The 17,187-nt window shown below is 39.2% G+C and overlaps 1 long non-coding RNA gene across 2 annotated transcripts in view; it reads right to left on the minus strand.

The window, feature by feature from the left end:
• LOC107968435 (uncharacterized) overlaps window positions 1-17,187 on the minus strand; it is a 65,060-nt gene that overhangs the window by 6,756 nt on the left and 41,117 nt on the right. The window contains exon 3 of one of the 2 annotated variants that reach the window (XR_001709622.2): window positions 5,276-5,417. The exons of the other annotated variant lie outside the window; for it this stretch is intronic. This is a non-coding gene — a long non-coding RNA (uncharacterized LOC107968435). The remainder of the gene's footprint in view (window positions 1-5,275; window positions 5,418-17,187) is intronic. 2 annotated transcript variants of the gene reach the window in all.

Raw genomic sequence — 17,187 nt, forward strand, 5'->3', positions numbered from 1 at the left:
TTCTCCTCATTGGAAGGCCTGTCTTTCTGGGAGGTCTTTGGAGGCCATCCTTGCAACTGGGAGGTTAGACTAACTGGTTTCTGAGATCCTTCCCTGATCTAAATTCTGAGAAGGATTTTTTTTTTCTTGTTTCAGGGAGAGGCTTATGTATATAGGCTTTGTGCATTAAACTATTCTCTCTTTTCTATAGTGTCTAGATTTACTCGGTGGGCCTGAAATATAGATTTCTGTGCCATGCCTATCAAAGAAGCAGCTTTTCCACTAGGGGATGTTCTTTGGAGAATTAGAAGCATTAACAATGCATATTCCCCCATCTAAGAAAAAAAAAAATCCCTATGTACTTCAAAAGCAAAATAAGGGAAAGGATTCATATGGAAATCCCAGTCTTTGAAAGTGAAGTGTGACAGCCACTTCACATTGTTGCCACATAGTCACCCAAAGTAGTGCAAACTGGATGAGCTTCCAAACAGGCGGTTAGTTTGCCATTGAAGCATGACCAATGCCTCAGCTAAAACAAGCAAACAAGTGGCTGAACATGTTAACATAATTTTCTATCATTTCCATTTGATGTGGATTGGGTGGAAAATCTGGGATGCAAGCCATGATGTAGATTTTCAAAATTGATTAGCATTTTTTGGACATTGGCAGCCATATCTGCAGCATTTCAACATGAGTTGAAGTTGATTAGTGCTTTTAAAAAAATGTGTACCAAGTTGCTGTGCAAATTGAGGTAGTGCCAAGCATAGGATGATGACAGGCTAAAGGCATATGATAGAATATGAGATCTATGTGCTGAAGGCCACTCTAGTGACATGAGCTCTTGGAGAGAGGGTGTAAATGGTTCTGTGCAGTTTTAGATTAGCTGCTGGTACTTGTCCAACACTCAGACTCTACTTGTGACAATGTGTAAAATGGGTTGCATGCTCGTAGTAGAAAGGTTGTTTGGTTCTTTGTCATAACATTAATCACAGATAAACTCATTTCAGTTGTTAATGTAGAGTCACTATGTAATTCTGCAGAAATTCCATTGTAAACTTCTTGATGTCCACTCTCTCTAAAGTTTCAGTGGCTTTAAGAATTGTCATGGCAAATATTCAACCAATCTCAAATGACTCCTAGTAGGAATGATAAATGGATTGCAGTTTTGCAATTTCTTGATTCCCTTCTGGTTTGTCATACAAAAACACAATTCTCAGAGCCAGTGTGTTCCTTTTCTGTTATCAAACACAGACAGAAAGTTAAAAAGTGAGTCATAGCAGGGCGCATCTCAGAATGAGGACCTTCAAAGGTCAGCTTTTCTTGCTTGTCAATAGTTGACATTTAAGCATTTATTTCAGACATTGCTGATAATGTTTTTTGAGATAGTCAAGAAGAATTGCTGTGTTGGTATGCAATTATGTTCATAATGAGATGCAAAAATGCAAATATGGTGGTACGTGCCAGTTCTTTGGAGTGCCTTTTGTCAGAACTGCAGGCACCATGAGACTTTGATAGATACCATGTCACTAGGCAGAGTTGGAGAGCTGATAGCTCTTAAAGAAGCATCTATAACATGATATCTCTAGATGCTAATTAGCAAGAACCTTGAGCAGTGATGAATGTAGAGGTCATTTGTTTTTTCTTGCTAAATTCTGACAACTTCATTGAACCAATTGTATCAATAGGATTTTGTCGGTAGATGCAGCAAGCATCTTTATCCTTTCTTATTTAATGTGCCATATTAAATACATTGTATATTCATAAGTGCAGCTATTAGAAGGCTATCTTGCATGATTGATTTTTTAAAGTTCATTTAAAATGTAAATAAACCCATTAACTGACTTCATCAAGAACTTAAAAACTATATAACATATTTCAATATATTATTTCCATCTTTGCATTTTATGGTTTTGTAAATAAAAAGAAAATAAAAAGGTTATGTCAATGATGGTTTGAAACTTATCACAAATTATGAGCTATTCTATTTGTTAATCCAATATGATTTTCAAAAAAACCACAATGTAATTATAGCCATCAAAATGGGATAATGAAGAGGAAAAAGCAAACTTTCGTTTCTAGAACTTCCTTTTCCACAAGCAAAGTATTTATCCTGAATTCCTACAATGGCCACAGGAAGTGATAGCATGGAGAAATGAAGGACCTTGACTATTTAGAGAGAGATGAGAGCCAAGGCACGGGTTCAGCAAACATTCCGTGAATGTCTGCTGGGGCCATGCTCTAGTTAGATATGGGTGAATGCAGCACAGCACTTCTTCCCTCAAGAGCCTGAGTGTGTAACAGGGCACTTCCCTCAAGAGCCTGAGGGTGTAACAGGGCACTCATAGGGAAATGAACAGTTACAAAATGAAGAGCACCACATAGAAATATATGCAAGGGGTGGGGCGTGGGGGCTCATGCTGGTAACCCCAGAACTTTGGGAGGCCGAGGCAGGCAGATCACAAGGTCAGGAGATAGAGACCCTGCTGGCCAACATGGTGAAATCCTGTCTCTACTAAAAATACAAAAAAATTAGCCGGGTGTGGTGGCATGCACCTGTAGTCCTAGCTACTCAGGAGGCTGAGGCAGGAGAATCGCTTGAACCCGGGAGGTGGACATTGCAGTGAGCTAAGATCAAGCCACTGCCCTCCAGCCTGGTTGACAGAGCGAGACTCTGTCTCAGAAAAAAAAAAAAAAAAGGAGAAATACATGCAAGGAGGCAAGGAGGCAAGGAGTGAGCTGAGATCGTGCCATTGCACTCCAGCCTGGGTGACAGAGCGAGACTCCATCTCAAAAAAAAAAAGAAAAAGAAGAAAAGAAATACTTGCAAGGTGCCATGAAGTGCAGAGGAAGGGGTTTCACTCCCCAGGTGGTCTTGCTTTCTTGATAAAAGTCTCTACCCATGAGCAGTATACTCTTTTGTCAGTTTCCTACTTCCTGCCTCACTCATTGACTCTAGAAAAGGGGGACAGTTTTCTACTTTCTGTCTGCATGATAGTAAGGCGACCAAGCAGCTTGTACCAGTGCTCCATTCTTCCCTCTTTGGCCTGAGGTGGATCCATAGAAGGCTAGTCTGGGGTCAGACTCAGATTTGCTTTAGGGGCAAGAAATCCTGCTGAATCCAGGACCTCAGTGCCATTCTCCAATCAGAAGCCCTTCATTTGAAGAGGGATAGGGACCTGTCTGTATTTATGAAGTGAAACTTACCTCACTTTGCATTCCCCTTTGTTCAGAATACTTAAAGGAAAGGGGTAAGAGGCATCCTGAACTCCTTACACATACGATATGTAACATCAATCATAAAGAAACGAACACAAGGTACTTAACTGATTTGGAGAAACGTGCTCCACCTATTGGGAAGATTCCAAAGGACGGTTCCTCTGGGCTTCTGGGAACGTCTGTGGCAAGGAGCCTCCCCATAAAACATATTCACACCAGGGTGGTGAAGCGATGCATGCAGTTGGGAGAGTCACATGCCAGGGAAACTGACAGGCGAGGAGCAGAGGTAGATGTTGACAGTGGCACAGTGGTGCAGGGGAGATAGGTGGAAAGGGGTTAAAGAGTTTCATGTGTGTGAGGAATTGACAGAGTAACCTCCAATTCCTTCCATGTCCACAGGTTCAGGGTCTCTCATTATGACAGCAATACCCTCATGGAAAAACTAGGCCAGGAGGGGGTCACAGCTCTTCCGAAGGAGCAGCTTCTCTCTCCAGTCTTTCATTACTCCCAGGACAGGGAGACCAAACTGCCAGGGAATTGGTCTGGGTTGATGACCTAACTAAAAATGACAGTTCCATAAGGGCAGGGACTATGTTTTGTCATCGGCCATAATCCTAGTGCCCGATCTAACACAGAGCTGTGTTAAAAGGTAAACTGAGTCACAGTAAAACTTTAGAGTTTATTTGAACAAACAGAGATTTATGAACTACACGGCTACAAATCAGAAGTGGTTCAAGTTCTGTACCAAGAGAATGCAAAAGGAAGGCTTTTATGGGGTGAACACGGGAGTGAAGCAAAGAAATATTTGATTGGTTACAGTCATACTGTTGCCTTATTTTGTCTGTCCTCCTGGAAACTCTCTACTTATAAAACTTGAAGTTAGTTGGCAGCTTCTGATTGATAAGTCTTAAGTTTCATTTTTCTTTAACATGGGCATTTATAAGAAATAGCCCAAATTAAGTTTGCTTGTGTTTGCAATTCAAGCAAAGTTAAGGTCACTTATGAAGCCTAACTAGCTCTATCTTTGCAGAGATTCTTCATGCCTGGTCTCCATTTTAATTTATTTCAACAGCCCACATGGAATAAATGTTAAACAAATAGAGGTTAAGTGGATGAATAAACAAAATACTGTTGAATATTTTGATTTGTATAACTCGTTTGGCTCAGCAGCAAAAAAAGGAGAGATATAAACACAAATTATTTTTAAGGAGTAGAAGTGAAGTCAGAAAAACTCCAGTCTAAGATAGCTCCCCAATTTACTGAGTAAGCAGTGGCTTGCACAAGGCTTACAGCTAGTTAGTACTAGATCTGAGATTATGAACTTCTTTCCATGGGGAGTTATTCTGTCAAGCAAAGACCAAGAAGCCACATTATATGTAGAGCAAGTGAAAAAAATGGGTATTTAACCAGGAACAAAAAAGTCATTGAAGATCTTAAGTGCTGTCTGTTTCTGTTTGAAGAAAGGCTACAGTGATGTCATACAGATAAGAAATTAATTTTGTTTTGGATGTCCTCATAATTTAGGTTTAGGCCAATGGATGTAAACTTAAAAGGGATAGATTCAGTATTGGAAAAATATTTGTAAGTTTCCCTATTATAGGAGGTACAGAACTGCAAAATGGATAACCCTTTGTTGATCTGTCACATAGGGGATTCAGGCACTAGCTAGGTGGCTGGAATCACTAGCTGAACTGCAAGTTCTGTCTCAACCTACAACTGAAAACAGATGATATTAAGTTTGCAACTAGGCACACTGGTAACTTTAATTCTATTCTTCCAAGAGCAATGCCTAGTAGGAATCATACCTAGGGCAAGTTAACTACTTAATCAGTTCCAGTCAATTACTCAAGAAACAAATTCATTGTAAATGGCATAAATTTGCCTATACTTCATAGACTAGTCAGCTGGAACTAAGAGATTGCAAAGCTTCAAATACAGTCATGTCTTTTGGCCAGGTCTTGGCCATCGGAGTTCTGGAGAGGGCTGCTTTTCCTCCTTCCACACCCTTCTACTCCATTCCCTCCCCTAACATCATCCCTTTAAACTTCCAGTGTTGTTACTGCAGACACATGCTACTCACTTGAACATCTGCTTTCATCTTAGGGAAAAGACGATGGATCTTAAGTATCTCAATTGGTGGTTCTGAGCTCTTGGATTTAAAACCTGTTGGAAGCTCTGCTCCCTTCAGATGTTAGCTGGAGTTTCATTCATGCCATGGCGGTCTGTTTTGGTAATGTGCCAGCATGCCGGAGAGTATTCAGTCAGCAAATGTGGAATGGAGAACAAATGTGCATTCATTAAATTTCATTAAAAAATGACTTATTCCTGTACTTCATGATCAAGATCAAGATGGTAGAAGGGGCAAAAATTGGCATCCATGATATGAATAATGATGTTGATAGGAGGAAAATAGTAATCTTATGAAAAACAATAGAGATTGCGTCTGGTTTTTTTTTTTTTCCTTTTAAAAATGATCTAAGTTTCACTGTAATTATGAACCAGTTTTCACACTGTGGACACACATCTTTTTGACTGGCTGTCAGGGATTCTATAGCAATAAATTGTATGCTTAAGTCTCTAATTCGATATAAGATTTCCATTTCAGAAAAAAAAGAGACCTCAGACACAGCATTTCAGGGTGATAATTGCACTTCTCAGGTGGTTAAGAAAAAGATGATCTACAAATAATAATTAAAAAGTTGTGCCCCAAGGGAATGGGAATGTCAGATATGAAAGTCAAACATATGAAATGTTAGACTTACGGCTTGACCTTGTTCCACTGTATTCAGTACTATAAATTCCAAGCGCATTTATGTTTCAATATTTGGAGGTGACAATTTGAGGGTGCATTAGGTAGAGAAAAGATAATGTTTATACTAGTATATTAAACTGCCCCCTTGATGACATAACTTCCTCTCAACACTGATGCTTTAAAAGCATCAGGCTATTAACACTCATAATTAATCAGCTACACTCGCCTCTGCACTTTTAGAGGTATCTGGTTAGGGGTGAGGAAGACTTAGCCTTTCCTGCAATATGACGAGAAGAGGTTAGGTAAAGTCGGGTTCAAATCTGGCAATTTCTTGGTTATATCTTACTCACAGATTTGTTATGCTTCTTGTAAACATTATCTTAGAGGTTTTAAGGTTAGTTTCTCTCACTTAAAAGTTGGAAAAAATTTAAACAAAAATGTGGATTTCTGGAGTCTCTCAGTGTAGTGATGGTGGGAGTAGATGGGAATCAAAAGACCTGACTGTACTGACCCCACAGCCCTGCCTGGCCCTGACTGGCTGGAGCTGAGTGCTGCCCCTTCGCTGGAACCAGGTCATGAGTGCTTCAGTTTATCAAAGTCTCCACTGAGTGCACATTATTCATTTCTTTTCTGCTACTCACTTGGCCCCCGGATGTATCTGAGTTTCTGTTTGACTTTGATTCTGAAGGAAGTCCTAGCTCTGCCTGTGTTTCATAGGTCTAAATAAATCCAAAGTTCGCAAAAGGAGGGTAGAATATCTACTACCTTTCACATACTCCACTAAGGACCAGGACAAAGGTTACAAAGATGTGACCCTTTTCTCAGGAGAATCAGAGCAAATTGAGAATCACATCTACAGATAAATCAGGATGGAGTAGCCAAAGCTGTGCTGCAAAAGAAGCATCCACACATGCTCTGGGGACCAAAGGAGGGGTGACTCACTGTGCTGAAAGACAAGATAGCATCCCAGCATGGCCTGGAAGGCCAAACAGAAGTTTCCTATGTAGAAGAAGAAGGAATGGCATTCCAGGGAGAAGAAATATTGTGAGCAGAAGCATAGTGGGGCATAAGAGAACAACGTGTTTGGGGATTGATAAGTAGCTCCCTACAGAGGGTGGGTAGGGAGATGTCTCATGCATTGGTTCATACCATGGAGTTCAGTCTTTCACATTTATGAAACAGGGGAGCCTTGAAGACATTAAACAGAGAAGTTACCCATCAGTTTGCCTTTAGAGAGGAGCCTTTCCACAACTGTTGAAATGTAGGGCCCTCCAAAGGCAAGCTGTGCTAAAGACATGAAGGAAATCTTGTCTCTGATTTAGCAGTCAAGCATCAGCACAGTGCATGTCTTATGACTTAGGAGGGTTTGGTTACATATAGCAGAGGCATGTGTTGTTTTTCTGATAGCTGTGGCATTCAGTGTCCCACGGTGCTCCTGTGTGCAGCTATCAGAGTGTACCATACGACTGCCAATGACGGTAAGTCACATTGGTACATAGGTGTGCTCTCTGCCATCGCCATATGCTGCCACTTGGACAATAGGAATAAACAGATTATGTGGAGTTCCTGTGCTGCTGTCCACAGAATCAGTCGGGCTCCAAAGAGTGCCCAGGAATATCGTTACTGTTACTAGAGCACTTTGAAATTCAGTGTGAGCTGTCTGTTTCAAATCAAAGATCACACCAACAGTGACGGCAGCAGGACAGGTGAGCGCTGTCTAGAAGCACAGGGATCCTGAGACATGGTAGCCGGTTGGTGGAACAATCCCATGGCTGGGATGAGCTGGAGGTGGTGGAATAGCCATTTCCATGTGGAAAGGGAGAGCCAAGCTGCTGGTTAGTTGTGCTGTGGAGACAGACTTGCCCGGGTGATGCAAAGAGGAAGGAACAGCACATATTGTCTGACTCTGGGCCAGTCTGGGGGTGTAGACACTCACACTCTGGCTGTAGGCAGATGGCAGACTGCACCTGGAAATGACCCTGAGCAGTAATACGATGTTTAGAACTAAGTGTCTTACATGCAACTTTCTGAAATGATGTGGTATATATTCATTATAGATCAAAGACCTTCCTTAGCTTGTCAGTTTCAACGTCTCTGGGAAGTGCTCGGTTAGGCCATTTATCCTAATTGTGTGACAAAACTATATGGCAAGAGTGCAGCACTTGTCACCATCCCAAAGACTCCAAGTGTGCTGCTTTCATAACTTTTATCATGCTATACTGTTGCTTCTCCATTTGTCATCCCTACTAGACTATGGGATTTGAGGGTGGTCATCTTACTTTCCATCTCTTTCCCAAGAACATGCTTCTCAAATTGGGGTGCAGCAAGTCTAGCGATGTATGGTGCCAAGTTGTATAGCAAAGTGAGAGCACTATTTTATGCAAATATTTTGGAAACCAAGCATTTTTCTATTAAAATGGATGAATATATTAAAAAGCACCATGTGATATTTAATGGCATGCTAAGGTGAAGTTGGCACTTCTGAAAAATTTAAGCTTGGGCTGGGCTGCTTTGGACTAAAAATCTTTAAACCTAGCTGGGGAATGGGAGGTCTCCATTCATGCCATTTGTTATTAGGAGTTCTTCCATAGCTCTGGGAGCAGAAATTGGTTGCTTACTACTTGCTTGTGGAAGGGATGGAGGAAGGAGAGAAGAGAATGATCACACTGGGTGCTTTTTGTGCAGTCATTACTACATTATATATGGAACACATGGCTAGTTAGGAAAAACCTGTCATCTAGGCAATGTCTAGATGGACCACTTGTCTAGTATGTTCCATGTTAGAAATTCCTTCCTAATGCTGGCAAGCTGACTCCAAATACATTGCCCCCAAATGGGGCTGGGTGCGAATCATGGGTGGAAAAGCAAAAATTTATCTCTCCAATGGGTAAGCAAATCCAGAAGCGTGCTATTGGAAGTCCCATTGTCTCTCAAATAACAGGGATCAAATACCATTTAATGAATACCTTGGGAATGGTTTGATTCATTATATACACTTCCTGGCTGAAAAAAAATGACGCTTCTCTACCTTCTCACATGATTAAATTCCTCTCTAGGGCTTCCCCTTCTAGTGTAGACCTTTCACTTTTTCCTTAGAAACAGCAAATCCCTGGCCATCCACCACCACTCATCCTGCCATCTCCTATGGAGACAGCCAAGAAACTGTCTACAGTGCACTTTTATTACTGATCTTAATTTCTTCCTGGTCTAAATCCACACTTTAAGGCCAAAGGCATATAGATATGGTTGCTGAGCCTTTTGTGTGTCAACTGATTCATTTAATAAAGATGTATTGAGCAACAATTATATGCTAACCAATAGGTACACAAAGAGAATCTTGAAAATTTAGATGACTCAAGAGTGGCAGAAAAAGTGCATAACTCAGCATGACAATTTTCTCTTTTTGCACATCTATTCTGCATTATTCTCTAGAGATGGACTGAGTAGCTCCTTACTGGTGAACGTGATCCTTTCATTCACCCATTCTCATCTGTGAGGCTGTCACATGTTTTGAGAGGAGGAAACTACAGCACACAGAAGGAAAACTGCTTCATGTATGAAATGCTACCAGTTTTTCCACAGATGAACTTTCCTCTTATTTTCTCTCTCACTCTCCTTTTTACCTGCCTCTTCATCCCTCAAAGTCAGGCCAGACCTGGTCATGACACATACTGACCACATAGGAATAAAGATGAGTCTTGCAGGGCGGCAGTGGATATTACATGAGATAACGGAATGCATTTGCAAGTCCTCAGTCCAAGGTTTGCACAGAGGAAAGAGTTGCCAAAGATCAGTGTGCCACTCTCTTCCCCATGGAACTCCCTGTTCTGTGCTTGCCCCTGATCATCTCACCCAGGCTCCAGGTTTCAACCATGATGCTGGTGCAGACAACGCGAGACCTGTGTCCTGGGCCATGAGCACTGTTTAGAGCCCTAACTCTGCCTTCTGATCTACTGTGGACCAGAACAGCTACCATGGACACTATTTGTTTGAGAGAACACAGTCATCTTGTTCAGATCTGCCCTTCATCCCTCTCCCCTGAGCTGAGCCCTCCTTTTTAATGGCAACAATTCCCCTCTCTAACACCCTGGCTCAAAACCTGGAGCCATCTTCTATGCCTTCCTCTTCATCATTCACCATATCCAAGCAGAGTACAAGTCCTGTTAATTCCAACTATCCTTCCTTCTCTCCATCCCTCCTTTCCTAGCATACAACGCTATCATTATGCGTTTGCTTGGGATACCAATAAAGCTATTTTACTGGTTTAGTTTTTTTCTCCTCATATAATTTCTCTCAGGTAGACCTTCTTAAAACATAGCTGTTACCCCCAAAACTTCCCATGCTGGATCCTCAGCCACAGGTTAAGTACAACCTCTTTGATGTGGCACTAAAGGCCCTTCATGCTCTGCCTCTAACCTGACTTTCTAATCATGTTTCCACAGCTTGGCCTCCCAAGGTAGACACTCCTTATATCTAAGCCAGTGTTCTTTTTACCATATTTTGCTCATGCTATTTGCTCCACATGAAATGCCTGTCCTTCTTCACTTCCCTAGGCATTCTGCCAGTCTTCAAAGACCCCTGAGATGTCACCTTCTTTACACATGGTCCCCAGAACCCCATCCTAGGCACACTCTTTATCTCCCCTCAATGAGCTTCAAGGGATACTTCGGAAATATTAGGTCAATGAATAAACAAGTGAATTAGTGAATGGACACATGAATAAGTGGAAGAATATCTCATCCTACATCATAGTCTATAAATATAATGAACATGCTATCATTTTAGATGTCTCCTGCTGGAAAAGCAACACAGCAAACAGAAGTCCAGGAAGGGTAGTAAAAAATAAATCAACATTCAGTAACAACAGTAACAAAAACCCATTTCCCTGATGTTTGTTTTTTTAGCTTGGAAATTCATTCATGAAATTCTTTTCTTTATTTTATGTAGAGATTTTATTCTGTTCCATTGGTCTGTATGTCTACATTTATACCAACACGACACTGTCTTGATGACTGTGGCTTATGGTAAGTTTTGAAATCAGCTAGTGATTTGTTCTTTTTTGAAATCATTTTTGGCTTTCTGGTCATTGCTATTTATTTTAATTTGTAGTACTTGAATAAATCACACTGTTATCATGTGGGGATGATGGGTTAGCAATCTCAGTTGACTATTAGATGAACAGCCCGAGAAGGAGCCTCTAAATTCATGAGTTTGTCCACAAAAGCTGCTACTTTTCAATATTATGCTTTTATTGCATGTATGAATGTGTGTGTACGTTACATGCAAGTATATACTTTTAAGAAATGGAATTCTCTACCTCCCTGCAAATTGGTGGCAGTGCTCAGGATTCTGTGCAGAGGCTGTTTTGTCCCAACCCGGGCTGCTCTCTGTGAGCTGGCCCCCATCACTGCTGGTAGGTAACTATGTGATATATAACTTGCAAGCAGCCCTGCTGTTTGTTACTGGCAATTAATCTCTCTGGTGCCTTTCTTCCATTCAGACTAAGCCTTTATGTTCTAAATCCAGCTATTCTAACGCTCCCCACTTGTGCTGTGTAGAAAAGACTCAGACTGACAGATTATTGCAGGGCAGTTAAGCATGTAATTGCTCAAATGAGTTAAAATCCCTTCAAATATCTGTCTTTGTACCTCATCACACCACTTCACGGACTCAAATATTTGACAATTGATGAAGATAAACTAAAGGGGCCTTCATTAGCTACCAACCACCGTGACAAGCTTCTTTCAGCGAAAGGCTGGTGAATTTTGGAACTTATTATCTACTTAAAAACTGCAGGAAAGCAGAAAAATACTTCAGTGAACTTTAGAATAGAGAAAGCCAGAAGCTTTGCATGGAAGCTGGGGTCAGGAAAAAAACCCCATGGTTTGCTAATCTAAGGCTGCACTTGTTAAAAATGTAGGGAAAGACAGGCAGATGGACTTATCCAATAAAGGAAGGAAAATATTATCATATTCTCATAGGCACCATCATTAATGACCATGTGTTAAATTTAGAGGTAATTACAGAAATGGAGAGAGGGTGGAAGAAGTCCAGGGCTGTGCAGAGGCTGAGCTTAGTGTGGTTGCTGGGCTGCCAGGAGCGATAGCCCCTGCTCTAGGATAAAGTCAGGTGCTGCACTGAGCAAGTGTCTTGAGAAATGCATGGAACTTTGCTCTGGCATAAACCCCAGCAAATCCTCTGACTTTCAGGGACCTCACTACTCTATTAAGCTATGCAGACCTTGTGCCAAGGAAAACAGGTGCGAACATGACCAACGGGCATCAGGGAAGAGTAGGGAAGATGCAGATTTGAAGTATGATGGCCTGTGTCTAACTATGGTGAGATGTTGGGCAAATTGCAGCTTTGATTTCCTTATCTATGAAATGTAACTACTAATTCATGTTGCATGTAATTTTTTTGTGAGGAATAAATGAGAGAAGCATTTGGTACAAATATTGATCATTATTTTATAAAATGGGTGTAGCAAGAATTTTGCTCTATATATTTCATACTTAATGTGAACCTAAAACTCCATTTCTTATGTAATAGAAAGATAAAAACTCTAAAACAATAAACAAACAAATAGAAGAAAATGTTGAAGTGTTACATTTTCTTTTATGAGACTTTGGTTTCCATTAGCTTAGTGAGCATGGGTTGTCCTGACAGCTGTAATGGACCAAACGCCCTCAGCTTCCAAACAGAGACCACGCAACATAGACTTACCCAGGCAGGTCCTTGACTACCTTGGCCCTGACCAGACATTACTTTCCTGTCTGGTTAAATAATGTGACTGGTTAAACAACAATGGTGAGCGGACATTTTTAAATGGGTCCTGAGTTTATTTGGGATCCTAGCGTTTTATTATTGTACATGATGTTGGCTTTTGTTTAGACATAATAACTCTAATTAAACATTTAAGCAAGATGTTCAAAGAAAACGACAACATTAAATCCTTACTAGCTTTAAGAGATGATGCAGTTTGTCTTTTAACCTACCTATCATCTATCTGCGGCCACATATATACACACATACAAACACACGTGCATTTACATTAGGGCTGCTCAAATGTTCAGCCATGGTTCTGATATTCTGCCCATATTGACAATTTGGTTTTGTCTTGACCTGGGGCCTTTGGAAACTGAATGAATATCTGAGTGGTTACTTTCTGACCTTAGTGTGTAATCAGTGGTCAAATGATCATGTAGGCTACTATGATATCAAACAACCATAACAGTGTCAATAATACAAACAAGATATGTCTTTTGAACATGCTGCAATATCTTTTAATATTCACTTCTTGTAAGGATAAACATTCTGCATTATTTTGAACAAATGCTTTATTTTTTATTTTATATTTTGTACGTTGATCTGCTACTGGTCACATATAAGATAGTAAGATATTTTTCCAGCTTTACTGAGGTATAATTAAGAAGAAAAAATTGTACATATTTAACGTATAAACCTGATATTTTGATATACATATACATTGTGAAATGATTACCACAATCAAGCTAATTAACATATCTCCTCACATAGTTACAATTTTTTTGTGCGTGATGAGACACAAAACACTTAAGATCAACTCTCTTAGCATATTTCAAGTGTGCAATACAGTATTATTAACTATAGTTTTTAAATGGTGCAATAATTAATGATTATGAGTTGATTATGAGTTATCTTTATGAGAAAAAGTAATTATTAAAAGCTTGCCCATGATTAATAAAATAGATTAACAGTTGTTATAAACATGACGAGTGGATTATTTAGTTAGACCATTTTTAGGCCAATAACTGTAAATTCTTTTGAAATGCAACAGAAACAATAAAAGCATATCATAACTTCAAACTTCATAAAATTCTTTTGTGCTAACATTTATATAGCCAAAGCAACCTTTAGGAACTGTATTTACCTTTAGCTATTTAAATTCATTTAGAACAGGCATCCTCCAAATAAAAGTATATTTAGAGAATTTGTCACTTCTTTTTTTTTTAATTTATTTATCTTTTATTATTATACTTTAAGTTTTAGGGTACATGTGCACATTGAGCAGGTTAGTTACATACGTATACATGTGCCATGCTGGTGCGCTGCACCCACTAAATCGTCATCTAGCATTAGGTATATCTCCCAATGCTATCCCTCCCCCCTCCCCCCACCCCACAACAGTCCCCAGAGTGTGATGTTCCCCTTCCTGTGTCCATGTGATCTCATTGTTCTTATTAGGGTACATTAAAAGCAGAATGTCAACTTTGCCCATTCAAAATTTCACAGGAAAGAAAAATCAAAATCAATGTCAAAATTATGTACAATAGCATCCATAATGAATCATGTAAATTCCAGACAGAAGAACATAGAGGAAGGAAAAAAGTTTAGAGAAATCAAGATACTGCCCCAAATATCTCTAATGACCTCAGGCGCAAAAGCCCGCACAGTATCGCAAGCATCCAGCGTCGTGGCCACAGGTGTGATCTGGCTGCGGAGAGTCCTGGAAATCACTGTCCCTACACAGTAAAGTCATACTTAAAATGTGACTTTAATAGTTTTTAATTACGAAATAAACATTCTAAAATAAATTTCCATAATTATTCTATAAGCCTTTAGTCTATTTTCTGTTGGTGACATCAACCTTCAGCCTTGACTTTGGCCAGCCTATATGTTAAATACATACATTTACACACACACACACACAAACACACATACACATATAATATTGCCATGGAATATCTGATTTTTCCTTTTCTATCAAGTTTTATTTCTTTGTTTTAAATCAGAAAGAAATCTCAGTTTTTCTTTTTTTTCTTTTTTTTGAGACAGAGTCTCACTCTGTTACCCAGGCTGGAGTGCAGTGGCATGATGATGTCGGCTCACTGCAAGCTTCGCCTCCTGGGTTCGAGCGATTATCCTGCCTCAGCCTCCCTAGTAGCTAGGATTACAGGTGCGTGCCACCACGCCTGTCTAAATTTTTGTACTTTTAGTAGAGACGGGGTTTCACCATGTTAACCAGGATGGTCTCAATCTCCTGACCTCGTGATCCGCCTGCCTTGACCTCCCAAATTGCTGGGATTACAGGCGTGAGCCACCGTGTCCATTTCTTTTTGCATTTATTTAGATCTTCATATAGTTTTTATCCTTTGATCTCTTCAGGTACTCCTCAGGTCTATACTCTAGACTTGATTGCTCAGGGTTATTCTTTTTTAAATTTCATTTAATTTTATTATATTTTTAATTTGTATTGTTTTTATCATTATTTGTAAGACTGGTCCTTAATTTACTTTTCTGTGCCATTTTGTCAGTTATTTAAATCAAGGCTATTCTAGATTCAAAAAAATATATTGCTTTTCTTATATAGGTCTAGAAGAGTACAAAAAGTATCATTTGCAAGAGGGCTTGTTACTGTTGCTTCCAAAAGTTGTTCACAATCCTTGCCAAATCCATACTGCATACTCTGACTCTGCATTTTGGATCTTCAGTGCTGACAGAAGTCTCCATCTTCTCTGCCCCACCTCCTGTTGGCCACAGGGTCTCACTGCACAACTCTGTCTTTCATGGAAGCACCACCAAAGTCCAAATCTTATGCCGTTAATGTTGCTGCCTGTGCCTGGGAAACCTTTAACTTCAACGTCTATCTACTACAATTCCAGTTACTCTTTAATATCCAATTTAGACATTCCCTACCCTGTGCAGGTCTAATATCCCTAGTCCACCTGAGAAACTAGAGAGAGAAAATAATTAAGATGCTTTTGTAATACTACCCCACTTCTAGTGAGGCATGTTCTTAGTATCTTAAGTGACAACCTAGTAGAAATTGCAAGTGGTGCCAGCATTTTGTACGTCTGCCATTTATAAACCACAGAACAAAAGGGTAGAATGGAGTCTTTCTCAACATAACTACAAAAGAGCAAAGTCAGTGTTTATTGGTACACACTCGGTTCATTGCTATATTCTCTGGATATGGAACAAATGAACCACTTGAGGCAATATTTATTAAGTAAAAGAAGAGATATGAAATACACTGGTAAATGAATTAGTGAAGGAATGGGCATAGGTCTAAGCAGCCTATTTGTATGCGTGAGATCAGAGGTTAAGCTTATGGATGTCGTAGTGTCAACAAATGCATGCACTCCCCACCCCAACACACAAATACATCTACACATACGGGTTTTTTTTTTAGTCTATATTAGCCAATTATGTTTCCCACTGTTATTTCTTTTAATATTTTTATGCTATGCATAACAGTATAAATTGGTTTTTCAGAATATACGAGAACATAGGCATGAAAGCATCTTTTGAATTAGATGTTATGTTTATTAAACAGAAACATATTACTCATATAATTAAAAAACTACCAAGTTAAAAATTCTCTAAATTAATTATAAAACATAAAAGAAAATAAAGAAAAATGTAGATGAATGTCTGATCTTAGGTTAGAAGTAAGTCTTTATAATAGCAGCAGAAAAAAAATCATGTTTTGACAACATTTAAAATTATAAAATTTTCTCTCATATATTAATATATTTATAAATATTATATATACAAGACAAATTAATGAAAAAGAATAGAGGGAGTAAAGATAAACCCACACAAATTTGCCCAACTTATTTTTGATAAAAGTCCAAAAGCAGTTCCATGGAGGGAAGAGAACCTTTACAACAAATGGTTCTGGAGAGAGTGAAAACTCATGAGCAAAAATGAAAATAAAAAAACAGCAAGAAAAAAACCTTTCCTACCTGAGTCTTACACCTTCCTCAGAAATTAACTCAAAAGGGTTCACAGACTTAAATGTAAAATATATAATTATAAAACCTCTAGGGGAAAAAATATAGGAGAAAATCTTTGATATCTAAGGTTAGGCATTGGGATCTTAGAACTGACACAAAAAGCACAATCTATATGAGGAAAAAATGATAAATGGGGCTTCAAATAAAGACTTCTCTGCCAAAGATTTTATTAAGAGTCTGGAAAGACAAGCTATAAACTGGGAGTAAATATTTACCAAATATATATCTTATAGTGGGCTAGTATCTAGGATATATAAGGAACTCTCAAAACTTAACAGTAAAAAAAGCAAACTGCCCAATTAGAATATGGACAAAAGATACAAAGAGACTTTTCACTAAAGAGAATAGATACATATATGACAAATGAGTGCCTAAAAATAATGTTCAACATTAGCAGTTAGAGAACTATAAATTAAAACCTGAAACCACAATGAGATATCGCTATACTGCTATCTGAATGGC

Source organism: Pan troglodytes, chromosome 16 (assembly GCF_028858775.2).
Source record: "Pan troglodytes isolate AG18354 chromosome 16, NHGRI_mPanTro3-v2.0_pri, whole genome shotgun sequence".
Lineage (NCBI taxonomy): Eukaryota > Metazoa > Chordata > Mammalia > Primates > Hominidae > Pan > Pan troglodytes.